This window comes from Vicia villosa, linkage group LG5, assembly GCF_029867415.1.
Source record: "Vicia villosa cultivar HV-30 ecotype Madison, WI linkage group LG5, Vvil1.0, whole genome shotgun sequence".
Classification (NCBI taxonomy): Eukaryota; Viridiplantae; Streptophyta; class Magnoliopsida; order Fabales; family Fabaceae; genus Vicia; species Vicia villosa.
In genome coordinates this window covers 87,425,046-87,438,114 of record NC_081184.1, presented here as the reverse complement: position 1 = coordinate 87,438,114, position 13,069 = coordinate 87,425,046, and positions in this window count along the sequence as shown.

Here is a 13,069-nt window from a genome sequence, read left to right as displayed (position 1 = left end):
TACTGCCGTAAGATGGCCGCTCACGCTGAGAACGAACCTCTGCTTATGCATTTCTTCCAGGATAGTCTCACTGGAGCCCCATTAGAGTGGTATATGAAGCTCGAGAGGTCTAATGTTAGTACTTGGGGAGAACTTGTTGATGCCTTCTTGAAACAATACCACTACAATACTGCTATGGCTCCTAGCCGCGCACAGCTGCAAAATATGTCACAGAAATCTGAGGAGTCTTTTAAAGAATACGCCCAGAGGTGGCGTGAACTTGCTTCCCGTGTCCAACCTCCTCTCTTGGACCGCGAGTTGATTGATTTGTTTATGGGAACTCTGAAGGGGCCGTATCTTCAGCACATGGTTAGTAATACTTCTCCTTCCTTTTCGGATGTGGTCATCATTGGTGAGAGGGTTGAGAACTGTGTCAAAGCTGGTACCATTCAAGGTGTTACTAGTCCTAGCAACTCAAGTGGTAATGGTAAGAAGCTGTATTCTGGGTTTGTGAAGAAGAAGGAAGGTGAGACTAGCACCGCTTCTGTTGACCAAGGCCGAGCTCCTGCATATTCCGCTGTTCCACCTCCTTATTATCCGATGCCTTATGCTGTTCCTGGTCCGTATGTCCCTCAAGCATATGCTGCTGCCCTTCCACAACCATGGATGGCACCTCAACAGCCTTTCGTGCCGCAACAACCAGCTGCTGCTCCTCAGAATCGCCAACAGAATCCTAGGCCTCAAGGTCAGAGAGGTCCACAAAGGCAAAGATACCCTGACAGGCGTATAGATCCGGTTCCCATGCCGTATGCTCAGCTTCTCCCCCAGTTGCTTGCTGGTCAATTGGTACAACTCCGTGAACTTGGACCTCCACCTAGTCCTCTCCCTCCTGGATATGATGCTAATGCTCGATGTGAATTTCATTCAGGTGCCCCCGGCCATACTATTGAAAAATGTAGAGCATTAAAGTACAAAGTTCAGGATCTCCTTGATGACAAACTTATCTCATTCGCCCCTACTGGTCCTAATGTGCAGAATAATCCTATGCCTCCTCATGCTGGTGCGACCAATGCTATTGAGTTATGTGATGATCAGATCCTAGTAAATGATGTTAATGAGGTAAGGATGCCGCTAGCAGTTGTCAGAGAATATCTTATGCAACAAAAGGTTTTGTGTGAGCTACATGACTACTGTTTGCAGTGTTCTTCTAACCCTGAGGAATGCACTAGGTTGAAAGAAGAAATCCAGAAACTAATGGACGAAGGTGTTCTTAGGGTGGAAAGGGTCGTTCCTGTTGAAGATGTGGATACTCTAGAGATACCTTACTATCCTACTGAGGTGTCAAAGAATCAGGGTACTCCTTTGGTCATTCGTGCTCCGAGTACTCCCTTGGTCATTCAGGCTCCGAGGACTCCGTTGGTTATTCAGGTTCCAAGTGCTCCTTCGACTCCTCCAACCTCGTCTCTTGTTCCTTCTCCTGTGAATGATTCCAAGGCTGTCCCTTGGAGTTATAATGCCGTGTATATTCGAGGGAAGAAATATGATTGTCCTCCAGTGGGTAAGTCGAGCATCACTAATATTACTGGCACTAGTGGTATCACTCGTAGTGGTCGGATCTTTGCTGCCCCTCCTCCGCCTCCTAAAGAGACCAATAAAGAGGCTAGCACCCAAGCAAAAGGAAAGCAAGTTGCTGTTGATCCCCCTGTAACGCGTAATGCACAAGATGCCGAGCAACTCTTGAAGATCATTAAGAAGAGTGATTACAAAGTGATCGACCAACTTGATCAGACCCAAGCCAAGATCTCCATCTTGTCTCTCTTGGTGCATTCTGAAGCTCATCGTGATGCTCTGATGAAAGTCCTGGCCTCCGCTCATGTAACTCAAGATATTACCGTGCCTCAGTTTGAAGGGGTTGTGACCAACATTGCTGCTGGTAATTGTTTGGGTTTTTCTGATGATGAACTTCCACCTGAGGGTAGGGCACATAACAAAGCGTTGCATATCTCAGTCAAGTGTCTAGATGCTGTGTTGTCTCGAGTTCTAATTGATACAGGTTCTTCTCTTAATGTGATGCCCAAGACTACGTTGTTTAAGCTGAGTATGGATGGGGTTATGATGAGACCGTGTACAATGAGTGTCAGAGCGTTTGATGGTTCTAGAAGGTCCGTAGAAGGGGAAATTGATCTGCCTGTCTTGATTGGTCCTCACATGTTCTATATTGCCTTCTATGTTATGGATATACGTCCTTCATACACTTGCCTCTTGGGTCGTCCTTGGATCCATGCTGCTGGGGCTGTGACATCTACCCTCCATCAGTGTTTGAAATTTGTTGTGAATGACAAGATTGTTGTGATCACTGGTGAAGAGGATTTGATAGTCAATAATCTGGCGTCATACCGTTATGTTGAAGTGGAAGGAGAGATACAAGAGACACCTTTTCAGGCATTAGAGATTGTGTCGGTTGATAAACTCCCCGTGGTTGAGAATAAGAAGGAACTCGGAGCACCCCTCTCGTCTCTGAACGATGCTAAGGCCTTCTTAGAAGCTGGCACTCCCCATAGTGCCTGGGGCAAGCTGATTGATGTTCATGAGAAGCGAGACAAGTATGGCCTTGGGTATCAACCATCTTCTTCTACTCAGCTCAGCATAATTCCTGGAAAGAAGGTGATTCCCCCCATTTCTCAAGTGTTCGTCAGTGCAAGCACCAGTTCCGGAAGTCAGGTTCTCGCCGTGGATGATGATGATGAAGAAGATCTCTCCAGATTCATTTGCCATGCTGCGCCTGGACAGGAGCTCAACAATTGGACTATCTTGGACATCCCCAAAGTCACTTTTATGGAGATGTAATTTTCTTGTTTCGATAAGTCATATGCTTCGCCCTAAGCATTTTGACCGCTTGTATAAAGAAGGGCCCCCATGTTGTTTCAATTTGTTTAATATTGAATGAAAATCATATTTTCGCATGCAATTACTGTTCCATTTCTTTCATTTTTGTTTTTACTTTAAAAACTTTTTCAAAAATGGCAAAGCTGTTTCTTTTTTCTTTCTTTTATGTGTTGCATTCTAAGGCATAAATCATCCATCGTGCAGATCCGGCTCGGATTCCACCAAAAATGATAATGTTACAGTTCCACGTCTTAATATCCTTGAGAATCCAATTGACCAAGCTGATGGGGATAGTGGGGAAGATTGTGAAGTCCCTGAGGAATTGGCAAGACTTTTGAGACAAGAGGAGAAATCTATTCAACCACATCAGGAAGCCATAGAAATCATTAACCTCGGTTCAGAAGAAGCAAAGAGAGAAGTCAAGATAGGGGCCGCGTTGCAAAGTGATGTAAAGAGAAGGTTGATTGAGCTACTTCGAGAGTATGTTGACATCTTCGCCTGGTCATACGAGGACATGCCTGGTTTAGACACGGATATAGTTATGCACAGGTTACCGCTCAAACCAGAATGTCCGCCTGTAAAGCAGAAACCACGAAGAACTCGACCTGATATGGCTTTGAAAATCAAGGAAGAAGTTGAAAAACAGTTGAAGGCGGGTTTCTTATCTGTGTGTGAGTATCCTCCTTGGATTGCAAACATAGTACCTGTTCCTAAGAAGGACGGAAAAGTACGCATGTGTGTTGACTACCGAGATTTGAATAGGGCAAGTCCGAAGGATGATTTCCCTCTACCTCATATTGATGTGCTAGTCGACAACACTGCTCAGTATTCGGTATTCTCCTTCATGGATGGTTTTTCTGGCTATAATCAAATAAAAATGGCTCCTGAAGATATGACCAAGACTACCTTTACTACTCCGTGGGGTACGTATTGTTATAAGGTGATGCCTTTTGGTCTTAAGAATGCTGGTGCAACATATCAACGTGCGATGGTGACCCTTTTCCATGATATGATCCATAAAGAGATTGAGGTGTACGTCGATGATATGATTGCAAAATCCCAAACTGAGGAGGAACACTTGGTATATCTTGAGAAACTGTTTGCTCGTTTGCGTAAATTCAAGTTGAGGCTCAATCCAAACAAGTGCACTTTTGGAGTGCGATCTGGAAAGTTACTTGGATTCATTGTGAGCCAACGAGGGATTGAGGTCGACCCTGATAAAGTAAGAGCAATACAGAACATGCCAGCACCAAAGAATGAAAAAGAAGTTCGAGGGTTCCTTGGGAGATTGAATTACATAGCCAGGTTCATTTCTCACCTCACTGATACTTGTGAACCCATCTTTAAGCTGCTGCGCAAAAATCAAGATATCCGTTGGGATGATCATTGTCAGGAAGCCTTCGAAAAGATCAAGCAGTATCTCCAAGAGCCACCAATTCTCATGCCTCCGGTTCCTGGGAGGCCGCTTCTTATGTACTTAACTGTGCTTGAAGGATCTATGGGGTGTGTGCTGGGCCAACATGACGAGTCTGGTCGAAAAGAGTGCGCCATTTATTACCTGAGCAAAAAGTTTACCGATTGTGAATCCCGCTACTCACTACTCGAGAAAACTTGCTGTGCTTTGGTATGGGCTGCTCGCCGACTGAGGCAGTATATGTTGACTCACACCACTCTATTGATCTCCAAAATGGACCCGATAAAGTACATCTTTGAAAAACCGGCTCTTACAGGAAGACTAGCCCGATGGCAAATGCTTTTATCAGAATACGACATCCAGTATGTCACACAGAAGGCCATCAAAGGAAGTGTCCTTGCAGATCATCTTGCTCATCAGCCATTAGAAGAGTATCAGTCAATGAAGTTTGACTTTCCTGATGAAGATATAATGAAACTAGATGATAATGAAGGACCCGAACCAGGGGAGCGATGGACTCTCACGTTCGATGGTGCATCAAATGCTATGGGCCATGGTATTGGGGCAGTTTTGACTTCTCCTCGTCAAACTCACATCCCTTTCACCGCTAGAATATGCTTTGATTGCACGAACAATGTCGCGGAATACGAAGCTTGCATAATGGGTCTCGAAGCAGCCATTGATATGAGAATCAAGATCCTTGAGGTTTATGGGGATTCTGCCTTGGTTATACATCAAGTGAGAGGTGATTGGGAGACACGACACCCCAATTTAGTTCCTTATAAGGACTATATCTTGGAGTTGCTTCCCGCTTTCGAGGAAATCACTTTCAATCACATCCCCCGAGAGGAAAATCAATTGGCAGATGCTTTGGCTACTTTGGCGGCTATGTTCAGAGTTAGCTCCCCTAAAGAAATGCCGGACATAACGATCCTCCGTTATAAAGAGCCTGCCCATGCATTCCCTGCTCATTGTCTCACTACTGAAGATGTGTATGATGAAAAGCCATGGTACTACGACATCAAGAGGTATGTTGAGAAGCAAGAGTACCCCGAAGATGCTACGATCGGTGATAAGCGAACGCTTCGAAGGTTAGCATCCAAATTCTTCTTGTCAGGAGACGTCCTGTACAAAAGAAACTATGATTCAGTTTTGCTCAGATGCGTGGATAGACACGAAGCAGAATTGATCATGCGGGAAATTCATGAAGGATCTTTTGGAACTCATTCCAGTGGACATTCTATGGCCAAGAAGATCTTGCGAGCAGGATATTATTGGATGACGATTGAAAGTGATTGTTATGTGTATGTGAAGAAATGTCACAAATGTCAAGTGTATGCTGACAGAATTCATGTCCCCCCAACTCCTTTGAATGTTCTGACATCACCTTGGCCCTTTGCTATGTGGGGCATAGACATGATCGGACGGATAGAGCCGCAAGCTTCGAATGGACACAGATTTATTCTTGTTGCTATCGACTACTTCACCAAATGGGTTGAAGCTGCTTCTTACAAGAACGTGACCAAGCAAGTCGTTACTCGCTTCATCAAGAAAGAGATCATATGCCGATATGGGGTTCCAAACAAGATCATCACTGATAATGGGTCCAATCTTAATAACAAAATGATGGCAGAGTTGTGTGAAGAGTTCAAGATTGAACATCACAATTCATCACCCTATCGGCCAAAGATGAATGGCGCGGTCGAAGCTGCTAACAAGAATATAAAGAAGATTGTCCAGAAAATGGTTAGAACGTATAAAGATTGGCATGAGATGTTGCCATTTGCTTTGCATGGCTATAGGACTTCGGTTCGTACTTCAACTGGGGCAACTCCCTTTTCTCTTGTCTACGGCATGGAGGCTGTATTACCTGTCGAAGTGGAAATTCCTTCGTTGAGAATCTTGATGGACGCCAAACTCGATGAAACAGAATGGGTTCAAACGAGGCTTGATCATCTCAATCTAATTGAGGAGAAACGCTTATCTGCTATCTGCCATGGCCAGTTGTATCAAAAGAGGATCAAGAAAGCGTATGACAAGAAGATTCGGCCTCGAGAATTCCACACAGGTGACCTAGTCGTAAGGAAGATCTTGCCAATTCACACTGATCCAAGGGGCAAATGGACTCCCAACTATGAGGGACCATACATCGTGAAGAAAGCATTTTCAGGCGGTGCTTTAATTCTGACAAAGATGGATGGGGAAGACGTTCCGCTTCCAGTCAATTCAGACTCAGTCAAAAAATACTACGCATAAAAGACCCGCTAGGTCGACGTACCTAGGCAAAAATAAGGGCATCCCGGCAAACCAAAAGGGTTTGGGCAAAAATTAGGGATAAAACAAAAAAAAGAATAACCCGCTAAGTTGAAAACCCGAAAGGGCGACTTAGGCAAAAAGGGGTATCCCGCTGGATTGAAAACCCGAAAGGGCGATCCAGGCAAAAGTTAGGGATCAAAAGCGAGAGGCTGCAGTCTGAATATCCTTCACAAAGACCACTATACGCCCTTGGCAGAACAGACGGATCAATCCAACCATTACCCTTCTGAAGCAAAGCATTGAGGGGATCGAGGATATGGGAACTGTAGCAATATCAGTTTTAGTGGAAGTCCGAGCATTTCTCTTTGCCATTTTGCTCTTTGCATTTGTATTTTCTTTTTCGCAACTACCTCATTTAGGAGTTGCTTCCTTGTACAGAAGCCTATTCACAGGCGCTCCATCAATAAAATGATCTTTTGATGCAAAAGCTTTCTTTCTTTCTTTTTATTTTCACGCATGCGAGATGTGATTTAATTCGTTATTAAACATTGCACTGAAAGCATGGGGGCAATAATCACAAAATCAAAACGAAACATGATGTTACATAAACATAAAAGTGCTCTAAGGGGCGCCATCTGCATCCAAACGTTGTTTTCTGTGCAGGTTGCAGGTTCTAGCCATCATCTTGGCTCATGATATGTCACAAAGGTCATCATCATCCCACATGGAAGTTCCAGAGTATAATTCATCAGTACTGGTAAGCATGGAGCGCCCGAAAAAGTCCATATTCCCCTTCAATCCGGCAGACAAAGAATGGTCCCCCAAAAGAACTCATGATTCCCCAAGCAGTATAGGATGTAAGGAAAGTCGAGTAAAGTCACTTCCTCCCCAGCAGAGCTATGTTCTAACCCTCCACACAGCTGCCAATAATCTGTGGCACTATGAGGTTTCCAACGCCCATCCGCAACGGCGTTTCAAGACAACAAGCAGCGGACCCCAATGATCTCGCTCCCCTGTCACTAACGCCTTTATTTGGCACTTTGCATATAGAATTCATTGCATATAACATTGCATCTTCAAAAGCGTAGCATATCCGTCAAAGTGGAGCATTACGCCACAGAAAAATTCAAGCATGCATACAAAGCATAAGCCAGATAGTACAAATCATCACTCAATCAAGCCGATGGTGCATCCTCACAGAAGTCGTCATCCGTACAAACTTCACTTGATATCTGCTACTCCATCACAAATCTCTTCCAGCCATGGTGCCGATACCTGGTATCCCAATCCCCAGTAATTCAATCTACCAAACTCCTCAAACACTCGTCTGTGTCATTCCTTCGATACGCGTCTGTATTGATTCAAACACTCGTACGTGTCATTCTTTCGATACTCGTCTGTATCTTCTTTTGATGCTCGTCTGTGTCATTCTTTCGATACGCGTCCGTATCTCCTCAAACACTCGTCTGTGTCATTCCTTCGGTGCTTGTCTGTATCCCCATTTAACACTCGTCTGTGTCATCCTTTCGATACTCGTCTGTATCCCTTTTGATGCTCGTCCGTATCATTCCTTCGATACTCGTCTGTATCTCCTCAAACACTCGTCTGTGTCATTCTTTCGATACTCGTCTGTATCTCCTTTGATGCTCGTCTGTGTCATTCTTTCGATACTCGTCTGTATCTCCTTTTGATGCTCGTATGTGTCATTCTTTCGATACTCGTCTGTATCTCCTTTTGATGCTCGTATGTGTCACTCCCTCGATACTCGTCTGTATCTCCCTCAAAAACAATTGCCTATGTCACTTTACCTTTCTGTCAAACCTACTCCTCTCCCAATCATTTCCATGTAAATATCAATCCCTTTGAGAACCTTGTGTTGGCACCTTGGCTACGTTACAAGTTACTCACTGTAAATATTTCCATCAGAAGAATAAAAATTCTCTTTCCCCAGCAGATATCAAAACAAAAACAAGGATAACACTTACACCATCTTCTCTTCAGGACAAATTTCTGGTCTTGGTATTTAATCTTCTTCCACCTCGAATGTTCGAAAGGCTAACGCCAATCTCACCTTCCGGTTTAAGATGATTAAATAGGGGCAGCTGTCATACCCCAAATTTGTCCTACCCTTCAACTTCTAACTGGCTTAGGCTTTTCATTCATGTACATACGTCACTTAGGTCATAATCCATACCCATGCATTCATATCATTGGTACCATTCAAAAGGCTAGCAAAGAAAGAGCTCTATTGCAAAGAAGTTTGATCAGAGAATGAGAAAACTGAGGTATAATCATGTGGCCCTATGTTCGTTGAAGTCCTCCTGGATTGGGGTGTCTCTCTGCTTCAAATCAGGGCATTGATTAGAGGGTACAAGCTCGCAAATCGTCTGGTTCTTTAAGTCAGGGTTTCTTTGACCAAAGTCGATCAGTTGACTTTCTGGTCAACATTTAATCAGAAGTGGCTCCTATGTGTGGAAAACTTCTCATACTGACTGTGTGGATGTGTTTGTTTGACTGGATGTGAGTGGAAGAGATTTAATCGGGAATTTCATCAATAGTCGGAAAAATCAGAACAGTTGACTTTTGGGTCAAAATCGGGAAAATTATTCAAATATTGACTTTTGGTGGAAAATTAATCAGGAAAAGTCGAAGAACGGATAAAATCGGGAGTTCGGCAAAAAGTTGGAAAAATAGAAAAAAAGACATTCCAACACTTAGAAAATTTTTGGGTGTTTTGAATCTTGTTGAGCAGTCCACTTCAGCACCAGATTACACGTGGCAAACGACGTTTTTCGGAAAAGTTTCCAACATCAAAGTTGTTCCTCTCATAGAGGAGAACAACTTTGTAGTTGGACACTTTTTCATTTGAAGCTTGCATAAAGAGTTAGAGTGGTGTGAAGTTGCTGGAAACTCATTTGAATCAAGTCACATTCCAGGTCACCAGTCAGGTCATGACCTGGCATTTTCACAAACACATGGCATGCCAAATCTCCAGTCATTTTTAGAGCTGTACAGAAGTGATATGAACGCAAACTTGGTATCAATCTCTTCTTTGCCATATCACCTATCCATAGAAACAAGAATTGGTACAATTGGACAAATATTGAGTGAGATACAAGTCTTCAAAGTGGTGCCCCAACCCTGACCAAATTCTGCAGGCAGCCATGACACAGAATTCTGGGCACGCAACGCATTTCAGCAAACACGTGGTGGACCAAATGTCAAAGCCTATTTCTTCCTCCACAAGTCTCTATCTTAAACAAGCCCAGTTCTAAGCTATTCCTTGCCATGTCCTCTATCCAATGAGACCAGTATCACTGATTTTGGACATGTATTGATCGAGATAGAGAGGCTCAAAGTACCACCCTCGCAGAGTCACGTTCTGGCCATACGCAGGTGACAGCAAGCTGCTGGGCGTGTGCAGTGGTATTTGCATGAATTCAAGGCCATTTTTCTCATACTTCCAAGCCTTAGCTTGAGACATTTTCAACACCAATCTTGTTCTATCCCATGCCCTCTTTGATATGACCCCATTCTTGCATCATTTCACAGCCCATGGTTCGAGATATAAGTGTTCAAAGTAGGCACCACAGCATGAAGGAAAAAGAGTAAAACAACACACAATTGCACTACACACACACTAAAGTCCCACATTGGAAAAATGAGAAAAAGTGTGCTGCAAGCCCCACATTGGAAAAATGAGAAAGAGGCATTGCAAACTAACCCAAGTCCCACATCCAAGAATTGTGAATTACAAACCAATGGTTGCCCATATAAATAGAAACCTATGCACCAACCATTTCTCACTTCCACACTTCACTATATCACTATACTTTCTCCTCTCTCTCTCTCTCTCTCTCTACTCTCTTTCTCCTCTCTCTCTCTCTCTACTCTCTTTCTCCTCTCTCTCTCTCTCTCTCTCTCTCTCTCTCCTTCTCCTTTCTCCTTTCTCTCACTACTCTCTCTCCTCCCTCACCAAACTAGGTAATAAAAATAGTTTTTTTTTTCTTTTCTTTTATTCTCTTTGATTGATTAATTGTTTTTTTTTCTTTTAGATAAAAAAACAACAAAAATAATTTTCCTACCAACTAGTTTTTTTTTAAATTTCTTTTAAGTGACTTTTAATTAGTATTTTTGTAGAATTTTAATAAATAGTTTTTCATACAAAAAAAAAACCATAAATAGATAATAGTCTTCTTTATTAATTCAAATTAGTTTTTTTTCCTTAAATAAAAATAAAATAGTTCATGAATATATTTTCACAAATAGTTTAGATTTACTTCTTTTTTCTTTGTGAATATTTTCCATATTGTGAAATGTCTAAAATACCCTTGGTCTTTAATATTGCTTTAATCCGTTTAATTGTTTTTCTTCCCTCATTTTCCTTTTAGAATATCTTACAACATAGAATTAGAAATAGGCTAGTCTCCCCCTTTCATTCTTTTTCTTTTACAACCATAAAACATTAATAAATACTTGAATAAAATCCCCTTAAAAAACACCAACCAAAAACACTTCAAAAAAACCTAATAAATGTTCAGACTTAAAACAAAGGTGAGGAAGTGATGCGAGACCTGGTGGTAGGTTCTCGTCATCATGGAATTACCCTAAAAAACACAAACCAATCATTTCTTTTTCTTTTGCCTGCTTGGCACCTAAGGGCACCGTTATCTCCGCTCCATTGCATCCTAGGTCGATCCCTTATGCAAGAGCGTGAGCGTTAATTCCGCCCAATTAAAAAACACAAAACAAACAGAAAATCGTTAGCCGAGCTACGGTAACTCTGATTCCTGAAAAGGATACGTAGGCAGCGGGGTAGGGCCCGTGCGAGTACAATTCTTTCTTTTCCCTACATTTTGCATTCATTCGCATTTAGACATAGACATAGTACACACCCTTTAGATAGAAACAAACATAGGTGGATACCATCGAGTACGATGGGCGCGAGGGGTGCTAATACCTTCCCCTTGCGTAACCGACTCCCGTACCTTGATTCTCTGGTCGCAAGACCCTGTTCCTTCCTTTGCCAGTTTGTCTGATATTCCTTTCCCTTATGGGATAAATATATTGGTGGCGACTCTGTTCATTTTTCGCGAGCGTGCGACATCGTGACTGACGCGGATGGTTCCGAGACCGAGTGGGATGAAGATTGGTATCAGTATGTTCACTCAGAGGAATTTTCCAATCGGGAGGAATGAAGTGTTTTCTTTTCATTTGATGTTTGTTTTGTAATTTTCACAAATCAAGAATAAAGTATTGTTGCTGTCTTTAAGTGTTTATTTTGCTTTTTATGGAGATCTGATCGATTTAAAACGTAATGATCGCCTAGTGTGTGGAGCTGTGGTCGATTGCCGGGGATATGTGCCTGGCTAATGGTGAGTCTCGGATTTCGTTGTATTGATCTCCGGTGCTCATGGCGTGAACGGTCCCCTCGCGAGCGGGGCGTTCTGCCTTCGTGGTACATGATTACGATGGGGAAGCTCGGTGTTCGGGCCCCTCGAAGGACAAAGAGTCTGTTCGATTAATAGAGTAGGCTTCTGTCGTATTGTAATATTTATAGGTGCTCGGCGCGTACCATGCCGCACCTGTGTTTCTAACTGTAATACTGTTTAAGTTTTTCAGTGTTCCAAGGTCGAGCGAGTTCTTCTCCTTGAAAATTCTCTAAGTAGTATGCCCCATTTTTTGTCCTTGCCCGGACACGATAGGGGCCTTCCCAATTCGCGGCCAGTTTGCCTTCTCGGGAATCTTTGTGGTTTATTTTTAGTACTAGGCTGTCTATTTTATATTCCCGTTTTATGGCCTTAACGTCATGTCTTAGGGCGATTTTTTGCTTAAGTGAAGCTTCGCGTAGAGCGGCCCCAGTGCGAATTTCTTCGACCAGGTCGAGCTCTTCCCTGATTGCTTCGGTGTTACCCTCTGTCTCGAGTGGATCTTCGATGCGTCTCAAGGGCACATGGATTTCGACGGGGATCACGGCCTCCGTTCCGTACGTCAGTCGGAAGGGGGTCTCCCCGGTAGTGGAATGTGGGGTGGTGCGATAAGCCCATAGGACGCTGTGCAGCTCTTCTACCCATCCCCTTTTTATTTCGTCTAGTCTTCTCTTGAGGCCCCTCAAAATTACTCTGTTGGCGGCCTCTGCTTGCCCGTTCGTTTGTGGGTGCTCGACTGACGCAAAATGTTGCTTCATACCTAATTTCGTGACGAATTCTTGGAAGCGCCCGTCTGTGAACTGGGTGCCGTTGTCGGTGATGATAGCTAATGGTACCTCGAACCGGGCGAGGATGTTTCTTTTGTAGAAGCGGAGCACGTTCAAGGATGTGATTTTGGCCAGTGGCTCGGCCTCGATCCATTTGGTAAAATAGTCGACCGCAACTATGAGATACTTGTTCTGATTGCTTCCGGTCACGAACGGACCGAGGAGATCCATCCCCCACCACGCAAATGGCCAGGGAGACGATGAGGATTTGAGTTCGTTGGGGGGCGCGAGGTGCATGTCCCCGAAACGTTGGCATTTGTCGCATTTCTTAACGTATT